Source organism: Trichosurus vulpecula, chromosome 3 (genome assembly GCF_011100635.1).
Source record: "Trichosurus vulpecula isolate mTriVul1 chromosome 3, mTriVul1.pri, whole genome shotgun sequence".
In the NCBI taxonomy this organism is placed as follows: Eukaryota; Metazoa; Chordata; class Mammalia; order Diprotodontia; family Phalangeridae; genus Trichosurus; species Trichosurus vulpecula.
The window spans coordinates 284,155,606-284,169,028 of record NC_050575.1 but is presented as its reverse complement, the minus strand read 5'-3'; positions in this window follow the sequence as shown (position 1 = coordinate 284,169,028).

The following is a 13,423-nucleotide window of genomic DNA, read 5'->3' as shown; positions in this document are numbered from 1 at the left end:
ACAAGAAATAACTCCATTCCTAAAACTGGATTAGATGAATTGAGTAAAATTTGGCAATATATTTTATCTAAATAAAGAAAAGCTGATGAACTTGAAGGACTTAAACAACATATATCTCATGTAAACTTGAGAAGAACTACCTAATAATGAAACTAATGGTAATAAAAATGTTAATAGTTTGGATGGTTTTGAAAAGGAGATAAGCATACTTAGAATGGAATGTCAAAGAGCCTTTTCTTAAGGTTCATGGCATGAATCAAACTAGTAAAACAACCATACAAAAAGATGATAATTCAAAAGAAATCGTATTTATAATGTTTAACAGAGACTGATAAAACATTTCAGGACCTAGACACAACAATATACTGATGGCATTGTGACAAATGAAGGAATGATTGAATAAATGGATGAATGAATGAATGAAAAAAATCATTTCAGTACTTATTATGTGCTAAGCAACATGCTAAGTGTTAGGCTTAGAAATAAGAATCGAAGTTTCTGGTTTTATGGAATATATATTCTAGGGGAGAGAGCACACATAATGAAGTGCTGTCCAGAGAAAGTTATGGGGAAAAAGTTATGGAGATTTTGAATAGAGCCAAATGGGAGTAACAGATTAAAACATGCTTTTTAGGGCAATAATAATTAACTTTATTATAATTCTATTACTAGAAAAGAAGAGGGAAGCAGTTATAATAGAGATAATATAGAAATTTATAGTTATACAGCAATATTCTTAGGGGCAAAAGTCAAATATTACCATGGAAGAAGTTGTTTGAAAAAATTACTGAAGACATATCCAAAAACATTGGAAGATTGTGTTAATATTTGGCTAGTATTTATAGGAAAAAGTGAATACCATATAACTTGAAACAATATGAAAACAAATAAAGAATGGAATCCATTAGACAACAATACATCAAAATATTTTACCATTAATCATCAACTAAAAATTGAAATCCAAAATGCTAAGGCAATATAAGGAGTTAAATAAATGCAAAGATAAAATTGAACAACTCAAATGCAGTCAAAAGCTATAATTTAGAAAATTGAAAAAGAAATTAGACAAAAGAGCAAACTCCTAAAGATGTAGGAAATCTATGGGTCATTTTATGATTGAAAGAATTCCAACATAATAAAAGCACAAGCAGGATTGAAAGCAAAACAGAAATCTTTTGTGCTATTAATTTAATGAACAACTAAAAATCTAACTTCTCTGAGCAACTGGAAAACAACAGTTCAGGATAAGCTCATAGTGGTGCACACTTTACAAACTCACCTCTTTTCCCAGGCCCTCCTCTGATGCAAACATGATTTGGTTTTTTAAAGAGAAGACATCACACATTTATTACAAAAGATAAGATTAGTGATGCTTTCAAATACAGACTAAACTATATTTATGCATACTCTTCATACTTGATATGATCCTAAAAAATAGTTACTGGAAAACAATATATTGGTTCAGGAGAAAATAGGGTGTGCCAAAATGTCCTAGGAGGTATAAAGAGCAAGACATTACTGATTCTGATTAGAGAATAAGCCACCTGGAAAACTTATAACATTAATTGCTCTTTTCTGAATTGTTATAAAGCCTTTGACTTAGTTTTACACTCTTGCCTTAGTCATATGTTGTAAATATATAAAATGAATTCAAACATAGTGAGAATTTTAAAGCAGCTGGTGATTATATGGAAAACTTCTATATTTAAGTCATGGTACTGACACAACAATGTCAAGAACTAGAGAAGAAAAAGAACTTAGAGGACACATAATCTAATATGCTTGTTTAAGGAAGGATGTAATCATAGCCCAGAGAATTTAAAAGATATGTCTAAGGTCATGGAGGTGGGAAGTAGCAGAGTCAGGATTTCAACTTCAACCCTTTGAAGTTAATCCCATGCAATATTTCCATTTCTTCTTTCCAGTGAGGTGGTCTGTGGCATATTATTAAAATATATAACTTTTATTTCTTTCCTTTTATGGTCACTGAAATAATTTCTACCAGAGTTCCTTTATAATATTTAGAAATTTTCATATAAGTATACTTTTATTGCTATAGAGTTAGAGTCCTATTCTTCCTTTCTATCAGATCTATTCCTTTTGAATTAGGAATCTTTCTATTATTATATTACAGCCATGATTCCCATACCATAAAATCTTAGAGACACAAAAGAATTCAAATTTACCCATTCACATTAAAATCTCACATTAACTTCTGTATTAGCCACTATTTGCCCATTAGTATATAGGTATGGACATCATATATATTTTTTATTACTTTTCAAATACTTTTTCTTCTGAATTAATGGATACCTCCTTTATTTGCAATCTTCTTTCTGTGTCACACTTGAGTTATTCTTCATTATTTGGATTTATGGTTTTCTCTTTTGACATTTTTTTCCCTTTTCCCTTTCAATTTTTAGTTTAAAAACTTCTTGATCAAACTGATAAGTACCTAGGCAAACATTTTCAGTCTACACAGAATACAAGCCATCCTTAGCAGGAGACTGCCATTTTTGTTCTGTAAGCCATGATCCAGAAAATCAAATGCCTTTTTCATTACTTTTGTCTAACAAGATGACAGCACTAAATTTGGAGTAAAAAAATACCCTTGGGTTGAAGTCCAGGTTCTATTTGCTTGTTTAACACAAGTTCAAGTACTATTGTTGCTTTTGTAAGGCAATTACCATAAGCCAACTTAGTCTCAGCATCCTCATCTCTAAAACAAAAGCACTGGGCTATATTTCTATGGTATTTTCCAGCTTTAATTTCTATGATCTATATATACGCATATGTATATAAATGTATGTATGTATTTATATGTGTATATATATATATATAAACACATATACATATATATATATATACATATATATATATATATGCTTTGCATATTGGATATAGAAAGAGAAAACGTGGATCTAATCTTTACTTTGATAGAAGCTTTATGACCATGGGCAAATCATTTAATTTCTCTGAGTCTCATTACTTAATCTATGACATATAAATATACCTCTAGGATCCACATCAAGGGATTATTTTGAAGTTTAAACAAGGTACTACATGCAAAATCCTTTGTAGACTTTAAAAGTGCTATATGAATTTAATCATTATTGTTATCTTGTATTTTTATCATTTGTATGGAGTTCAGGTGAAAATAGTCCTTGTACAAAATTTAGGATTCTTCCACATAATGTTAAAGTACATAAATGATTGACTTTTTGATTGAATAAGGATCGTAGAATGAAAACTCATCTCCTGAAGATGGCACTTATAAAAGATATTTTTGGGAGAACTCTAGTAACAGAGAAACAATAACTTGAACCTACCAAAAATTCTCCAGGGATGGAGATTCTGAAAAGAAAGATGAATCCAAAAGGATGGATGAGAAAATAAAAATTTGACATATTACTTACGGCCCTGGGGATGGGAGGTATTGGTTAACGAAAGGTATGGAATTCATTTAACAATATGCCTTCACAAGAAGCTTTCCCTAAAGCTTAATCTTCCTTTTTGCCTGATTAAACCAACTACTCCTATCCTTGCCTCTCTAATAAGAAATTCCAAGCTACTCTTCTTGTTTTTAATCTCTTTGGCATATAGACCTACTAGCTGTATTGCTGGGTCAAAGAGTAGGCAGTTTATAGCCCTATGGACATAGATCCAAATTGTTCTATACACTTGTTGAATCAGTTCATAACTCTGCCCACATCCCTTCCAATATTTTTTATTTGCATTTTCTAAATTATTAACCAATCTGATAGGTGTGGGGTGGTACCTTAGAATTTTAATGCGCATTTATCTAATTAGTAGGGACTTAGAGCACTTTTTTCACATGACATAGCTTGACTACTTCTTCCAAAAACTGCCATTTCATATCCTTTGATTATTTATCAATTGAGAAATGGCATGTGTTATTATAAATTTGAATAAATTCTCTTCACATTTGAGAAATCAGGCCTTTCTCAGATACTTGCTGTAATTTTTTTACCATTATGATTACTAATGGCATATTGCTCTTCATCCTGTTTCCCACTGTTAATTCTACTCTTTTCCTTTCACCCTGTCCATCCACAAAACTGTTTTCCTTCTGAAAACTGCCTCCCCCAATCCACTCTCCCTTCCATCAGTCCTCCCTGCCTCTCTTATCCCTTTCACCTCAAACTTTCCTGTAGCGCAAGATAGATTTCCATACCCAACTTAGTTTGGATGTTATTCTGTCTTTGAGCCAATTATGGTAACAGTAAGATTCAAATGCTTTCCTTCGATGCAATTTCCCCATTTTCTCCTCCATTGTAAAAACTCTTTCACACCTCTTTTATGTGAGATCATTTATCACATTGTACCTCTCTTTTCTCTCTTCTCCCAATGCATCACTCTTTCTCACCCCTTAATTTTATTTTTAAGATATTATCCCATACTATTCAACTCTCAATTGTGCCCTTTGTCTATGTATTCTCCTTCTAACTATCCTAATAATGATAAAGTTCTTAGGAATTACAAGTATCATCTTCCCACATAGGAATGTAAATAGTTTAATCTTATTGAATCCCTCATGATTTATCCTTCCTGTTTACTTTTTTAGTCTTTTCTTGAATCTTGTATTTGAAAATCAGATTTTCTATTAATCTTTGGTCTTTACATCAGGAATGCTTGAAAATCCTCTGTTTCATTGAATGTCCATTTTTCCCCTTAAGTATTACACTCAGTTTTGCTGGGTAAGTGATTCTTCATGGTAAAATCATAGTTCTTTTGCCCTCTTGAGAGAAATTATTATTTTTCCCTTATATTAATGACCAATTATTAAATTAGGACTAAGGTTTTCTGTTCCTATTTCCCCATTCAAAACCAACCCCTGTGGATTATTCATCCAGTCTCTGAAGGAAACTGCTGATAGATGAGGTTGCCCAAATCCTGGGGATATATGTTTTTCAATCTTCCATGGGACCCCACCTAGCTAGAAGACCTTAAACACAGAATCCAGTCTAGGCAAGATCATGCCCTTAGGAACTAAGCCCCTGCCCTTGGGATCTTCCATTAGAATTAAGAGGAACCCAGATTACAAAAGGGAAAACCTGCCAAAGTAGTCTGAATACAAATAGATTATTTTGTCTAGATTGCTGGAGGCAGCTGAGTCTCATGATCAAGTCACATTTTTAGCAGGAGAAACTGAATAATAATTAGAATAATTATTATTATATATAATTATATATATAATATATAATAATACATTATATTATTATATAATTATTATTATTATATATTAATATATTATATATTATAATTATTATAATTATTCTAATAATTATTAGAAACTGAAGACATTTTGTTCACCTCCTCATTAAAATGTTCACTCCCTCATTGATTGTTAGCCAAATAGAGTTGAATTCCACCTGTAGGTACACACCCTTTTCAAAAGACTCTCTAAACATTCAATGTTCCCCAGTGTTCATCTTTGGCTTCTAAGAAAGCTATTGACCTCATTTTATTATTTGATAGCTATAATTAATAATTTGATTACTAATTATCCAGAAATTATGTCTCTTGGATTTTTCATTCAGCAAACTCTGGAATATTATATCCCAAGCCAAGCCCTCCAACCCTTACTGTAGAAACTGCTAAATATTATGTTATCCTAACTGTAACTCCATGATATTTGAATTGTTTCTTTCTGACTGCTGGCAACATTTTCTCCTTGACCTGGGTCCTGAGGAATCTGGCTATTATATTCCAGAAAGTTTACATTTTGGGGTTCTGTTTTAGCAGGTGATCAGTGGATTCTTTCCATTTCTATTTTACCCTCTGGTTTTAAAATATTGGAGCAATTTTATTTAACAATTTCTTGAAAAATGTTATTAATGTTATCTAGGCTCTTTTTATGGTCACGTTCAGGAAGTCTAATGATTCTTAAATAATCTCTTCTGGATCTATTTTTTATGTCAGTTGTTTTTCTGTTGAGATGTTTCACATTTCTTTTATTTTTTTTTGTTCTTTTGATTTTGTTTTATTAGCTTCCATATGTCCAATCTTACTTTTTAAGGAACTATTTTCTTAAGTGAGCTTTTTACCTCCTTCTCCATGTTCTTTTTTTTTAAAGAGCTCTCCTCCTCAGTGAATTTGTGTGCCTCTTTTGCCATTTGTCTTATTCATTTTAAGATGTCATTTTCTTCAGGTATGTGTGTGTGTGTGTGTGTGTGTGTGTGTGTGTGTGTGTGTGCCTCTGTAACCAAGGAGTTGACTCTTTTCTAACGATTTTCTTGTATCACTTATATTTCTTTTTTTCCCATTTTTTCTTCCACTTTTCTTATTCGATATTTAAAATGTCCTTTTTTTTTAGGTTTTTCCACAAATTCTTTTTCTGTCTGAGACCAATTCATAGGTTTCTTTGAGGATTTTGATATAGCAGTTTTAGCTTTGTTGTCTTCTGAGTTTGTGTTTTGACCTTTCCTGTCACTATAGTAACTTTCTATGGTGAGATTCTTTTTGGTGGTCTTATTATTTTCCAGCCTAATTTCTTTACATTTAACTTTATGTTAAAGTTGATCTCTGTTTCAAAGGTATTGGATACACTGTCCTAAGTTCAGGTTTTTTGTGCAGTTGCTTTTAGATCTAATTCTTTGGGCCTGTAAGGTTCCAGATCTTCCAAGGCAGCGTGATCTTAAGAGAGGTGTATTTATTATGCTCCTTGCCTGTTTTCTAACCTATGACCAACTACAAGCACTTATTTCTGCCATGGAACTTTGAACCAGAATTGTGATTGGTATCTGAGTATGGGCAATACAACAGAGTCTTGTGCCCAGGGCCAACAAAGGGACCTCTGTAATCTCTAGATCAATTGTTGGGCTCCTTTGTCATCTCTAGGATAAGACCTCTACCACTGTTAAGACCACTGCTGCCAATTCAGTTTGTCCCCAAGGCCTGCTGCTGTCTTTCCAGGGCATAGGTTGCACTGGACTGTACTTCATTCTCACTCCAGTAAGATGGATCTTTCTTATCAACCTTCTAAGTTATTTTTGGCTGGAAATTGTTTCACCCTCTTTTTCTATAGGTTTTGCCACTGCAGAATTTATTTTGAGGAATTTTTTAAAGTTGTTTGGAAGGGAACTTGGGAGAACTCAGGGAAATCTCTGCATTTTCTCCACCACCTTGGCTCTTTTCCCTAAATAAAGAACTTTCAAATGTCATCAAGATAGAGAGAGAGAGAGAGACACAGAGAGAGAGAGAGAGAGACAGAGAGAGACAGAGAGAATTGTAAAGCACATACTACTAGGAGGGGGAAGCAGTATTGTGGCTAATTTAGAATTGTGATAGGACCCCAACTGGTGATGGCACTTTCTGCCTTCAGTAAAGTGAAAGGACCTATAGAATAAGGCATTTTATCTATAGGACAATGGTGAAAGATGTTCTGGTAGCAAAATAGGATTGAGTGGATAGTAACAAAGCTCAAGAAGCTGATATGGAATTTGGCTTGTTTCCTAGTATTTGGGAAAAATATGGAGGACAGATGTAGTAAGAATCCAATCAATTGGCTGAGTTTTGTCCTTTGAATATCTCTGGGCAGCAAGGATTTTGATCTTTTGAAGCAACACAGAAATACCTCACATGGAATGATGAGCAATCTGCTCATCTTTGGAAATGAGCAGAAATGGAAAATGATTGGAAATGTACAAGAAAAATTTTAAAATGGCATGTGTAAATTCAGCTTTCAAAAAAGAGAAGGTTGATTGTGAATGCTGTAAAGTAACAGTTAAAGTTGATCATCTTTCGGCATTTTTAGATTATTTTATTAAATAGATACTTTATAAGCCCTGAGGAAATGAAGTGGGTGTTAACTAAAAATAAATAATATTAGACTTCAACCCTTTTCTTTTTATTGACTAGGTTACTAAATGGGTAAGTCAGGAAAATGCTATAGATAAAGCATAACTCTATTTCCAGGAGTCATTTTTCACTCTATCTTTGTGGGTAAGATTGGCAGTGTAGGCTTTATTGTGAGAGATGAATTTACAAGTGCATTCATAACTACCACAGAATATTGATTAAAAGCTCAATCTCATCCACACAGGATATATAGAGTAGCCACAGATGGTACATGTATTGGATTTGTGGATTCCAAGAAGCTGGAAGTGAGGAGGGAAGGGATAATCAATATATTGAAAGAATTAGGATTGAAAAAAAGCTCAACAGGCTGTATCTTGATAAGTTGAATCTAAGAAGAACCAACAAGTAATGGGAAATAAGTGTGAAGTCCTATAATTAAGTTTAAAAATTAGCATAAGTATAGGATAGGGAAGATATGACTAGACTGCCATTCACATGAAAATGCCTGTGGGTTGAAGTTAATTATAAATTTTGAAGAACTCTTTAAGCAAATGTGATCACTTGTTAATAATAGTGTGAATCAATGAGATGACATAGCAGCCCCCCACAACCCCCCCCCCCCAAAACCACATCCAATCATAGGCTTCCTTTAGTAGAAATACAATGTCCAGAATGAAAGAGTTAACAATATTTTATTCTGTGCTTATTATTATTAGCTATGCACTTATTATTCTTAAGTATAACATTGAGTTCAGTATATAATTATTCACAAATGATTCTATATGCATACTAGTTAAAAGAACTAAGGATATTCACTGTGAAAAGTAGAAGACTAAAAGGGTCATAGTAAAAACCTTTTAAGCTATCTTCAAATAGTGAAGGATTCTTGAAAGAGGTGGAACTTGAGAAATACCTTGAAGAATACCAAATTTTTGGATAGAGAGGAGAATTTACTTATGTTATGATCCTCACTTTCCAAATTCACCTTAAACAATATGGTGGGTTTTTTGCACTGATACACATTTGAATAAAAGTTACGTGATAAAAATGGCATTTGAAGATTAGTCTCACAATATACAGTTTTGGTGCTGCTAAAATAATGCTGGGGTGAATAGTAAATATGGAATGCTACACTAAAACTCAGAATGTCTTTTTCCTGTATTGGCTTACCTGTCATGAGAAATCATTATGCCATACACTGAACAGAAGCAATGTATTTTGGTCAGGACTTAAGCAGGAGATATAGTCAGGCAAACTGGGACTGAGGCTAAGTATCAGGGAGTCACAGCTTAGTAAAATGTTAGAAGTCTGGAAAGGGCCAGTTTCTTGGCATGGTTGAGGTTAAAAGCTTCTTCAAGAACACTGATCAAAGCAGGCTTTGGGAAGAAGGCATGAGGTATAACATAAAGCTAGCTCTGCAACAAGGTCTAACAACCCAAACAAGGACAGCTCCCAGAAAGCAGGCTTGAAGCTATTCCTCCCTTTTTATATCTTGGGCAACTCAATTCTTCTCTAGGCAGTCTCCTCCTGAAGAATGGAAAAGATCCAGTCCCATTGGTAGATAATCTGGCCCTTAACAAAGACTATGTCCATTTTTATCCTTGAACTCTTACATTAATGTCATATAGCTGAGTTCCTTCTTCCTATCAAATTTGGGACATAACGGGAGGATTTATGTTCTCCATGTTCTGAGTGTGGTCCAATTCTTCAGAATTTGCAGATATTTCTTTGTTAGAATCTTTTTCTTTAAAATATTTTTTTCCCAAAGAAACTCATGAAGCCTGAAAGGAATTCAAAGTTCAGTGAAAATAGATATACTTTGGAGTGTTCCATGTATCATTATTATTATTAATTATTATTAATGTTACAACTTTTAAAATAAATACACCAACCTTCTAGAACTATGCAGAACATCAAGATTGGTGGGGGTGGTGGTGGTAAGGTAAGCAAAGTACTATACTGCCATGTACTAACTGGGCAGCAATTTAATTCTTTGGTTCTAAAATATCCTCAGTTTGTACAATGATCTAGTTTTAGCCTTAGGAAACTGATGCTATGTAGAAATGAATTAATATGATAAATTCTTCTGGTATGAACAAACATACAAATTTAGATTTTTCTTCTATGTAAGTTATTGGTATTGTAGAACATACCTTTCCATTGTTTATTCATCTAGATATATTCTCTCACTCTCTTTATCTCTCGGTCTCATTCTCTGTCTCTCTCTCCTCTCTCCCCCCACATATATATATATATATATATATATATATATATATATATATATATATATGTGTGTGTGTGTGTGTATGTATATATATACACATACATACACACATACATACATATATAATGTGTATGTACATGTGCATGCATGTGTATAATATATACATATAGTGCACACATGTATGCATGTAGATTTGTGTGTATATGCAAATATGCACATACATGTACATATAGGCATGTATATATGTACGTGCACACATGTGTGTATATGTATGCATGCACATGTGCATATATGTAGATATGTACACGTATGTGCGTATACATTGATATGTGTACACATGTGTTTATATTCAGATATGTACATGTATATGCACATCTACATGCATGTACATATGTATATGTGTATGTGTGTATATGTATATACATATATCCACACACACATATTTATATACACACACCATCAGTATGGATAGGATAGTTTTTCCCCCCTAGATACAGCATTCGGTTCGTTCATTGAAATGTGTCAGTGTGTATGTGTGTTTTCAAATCCATCTGGCTTCAATGTCTTGAATGAAATTTTTCCTCCAATGTTTGTGCATATGTGAAAATTGGCTGTATTAAAACAGGAAGCTCACAATCTGGAGCTAAGTAATTACATGAGGTGTGAAAAGAATCCCTTACCTGTGTGGCATTAGTGTAGATTGGGAGACATCTGTTTCAGAAAGTAGTATTAAAAAAAAAAAAGACATAACCTAAGCTGTTCTGTCTCTGAGATAACAAATACTTTTTGGACTTGATCTTTTTTGTTTCAAGCAAAAAGCTAAGGCAAAGAAATTAACTGAGACCTCTTAACAGGAGGTTGAAGTGATTGAAAGAGAGAAAGGAAAAAAAATTATCAATTGCCTTCAAAAGAGTTGTCTTGCAAAATTCCCCTTATCATAAAATTTAACAGGGTGTGGGGTACACTAGCTATCTTAGAGTCAACACTGTATAATGGATAGAAAGGAGGCCTTGGAATCAAGAGCCTTGCATTCAAATCCTCCCTGGGCTATTTTATCTGAGCAAGTCATTTAACTTTTCAGTGCCTCAGGCACTGAAAGTTGCAGAGCAGTAGCAAATCTCTTTTGGAATTCCCTATGCAAATGAAACCATAAGACTGATCTAAAACACCAGATAGGCAGAGCTTTCACTTATTTATTTTTTTTTCAAATTTGAGAACAGTAAAATTAGATCAGTAAATGAAGTCTCCTAAATCATATAATCCATTTTTTCTGGTTGATTTTCACTCCAATCTGTCACTGTTCTTTTATGATCATTAGTTCTGAGGTGGTAGCTAGCAATATCCATCATTCTGTGGAAAATCTTCTTTGGATGTTTTTGCCAAATCTTCTGATTTCGTCATTGGTCAGGAAAGTTGTGAGCTGTAACATCTTGCCTTTTCTAAAGAATTTTTTGGATTCTCATGCTTTTTGGATTCAATTACTCACTGCCATTCAGCATCTTATATCAACTCAAAATCAGTTTTTGATATCTGCAGTTGTTTAAGGGCAGAAGGAAGATCCCTGAAGGAAAAAAAAATAACTGGAAATGTAACTGGAAACAATTGGAGAAAAGAGAAGGCAGATAAAGGAGAGACTATTAAGGAGAGATTTGTTGGCAGAGAAAATTGGCATATTTTATTAAAACCTAGGGTTAGGCAATTAACTTACAATTCTCAACAATGGTAGCAGCAAAGTGTTATGTTAATGCATAAAACATAATGCACTAGATACAAGAGCACACCATATGTAACTCATATGGCTTCCTCCATGCAGTTACATGGTGCAATGGGTTGATAATCTTTCCCAGGATTCAAATTTAACCTCAGACACTTACTGGCTGTGTGACTGACCAAGTCACTTAACCTTAGTTTTCTCAGCTGTAAAATGGAGATAACAGCACCTACCTCCCAGGGTTATTATGAGAAGCAAATTAGATAATACTTGTTAAGGGCTTATCTCAGTGTCTGGCAAATAGCAGATGCCATACAAATACTTATTCCCTTCCCCCTCCACAATTTAGTTAAAAGGTACTCTTTCTCTTCTTTTGTTGTTGCTCTTACTCAGTTGTGTCTGACTTTGTAATGTGGGTTTTTCTTGGCAACCATACTAGAGTGGTTTTCCATTTCCTTCTTCAGTTCACTTAACAGATAAGGAAACTGAGGCAAATAGCATTAGGTGACTTCCTCAGGGTCACACAGCTAATGCCTGAGGCTGGATTTGAACACACAAAGATGAGTCTTTCTGAGTCCAAGGCTGCCAATCTATCCACTGCACCACCTAGTTGCTCTCTTCTTTCTCTAGGCAAAGTATAAGATTCTATATACATAAATCATCCCTTCTGTTCAGTCCAACATAGTACTGTATGATTGTGGTAATTGCCTCATTTTTCTCATTGATTCCAGTCTTTTTCTCCTCCAGTGTATAGCCATACTCCATGTAGCTACGAAATTAAAAGCTAGCAAGTATTCTTTAAAGTATTATTGTTTGTGACTTTTCACACAAATAAAGTCAGATCTAAATTATTAGAAAAATATCAGTTACTTATGGATGGGTGGAGCTAAAATAATAAAAATGACAATTCCATCTAAATTAATTTATTTATTCAGGGCCATACCAATTAAACTACCAAAAATTATTTTATAGAGCTAAAAATAATAACAAAATATATCTAGAAGAACAAAAGGTCTAGAATATCAAGGGAATTAATGAAAAGAAAGGAATGCAAGGGAAGGTGGCCTAGCTACACATACCAACTGTTCAATTGTACTATAAAGGAGCAATCACTAAAACTACTTGGTACTGGCTAAGTAATAGAGTGATGGATCAGTGGAATAGGTTAGGCACACGAGACACAATACTCAAAGACTATAGTAATCTACTGTTTGATAAACCCAAAGACTCCAGCTTCTGGAGTAAGAATTCATTATTTAACAATAAACTGTTGGGAAAACTGGAAAATAGTATGGCAGAAACTAGGCATAGATCAACATCTTACACCATATACCAAGATAAATTCAAAATGGTTACACAATTTAGGTATAAAGGCTGATACTATAAACAAACTAGGAGAACAAGAAATAGTTTGACTGTCAGATCTTCAAGGAAGGGAATGATTTATGACCAAACTAGAGATAGATAACATTATGAAATGCAAAATTGATAATTTTGATTACATTAAACTGAAAAGTTTTTGCACAAACAAAACCAATGCAACCAAGATTAGGAGGAAAACAGAAAACTGGGAAACAATTTTTATAGCCAGAGGCTCTGATGAAGGCCTCATTTCTAAAATATATGGAGAACTGAGTCAAATTTATGATAATACAAGTCATTCCCTA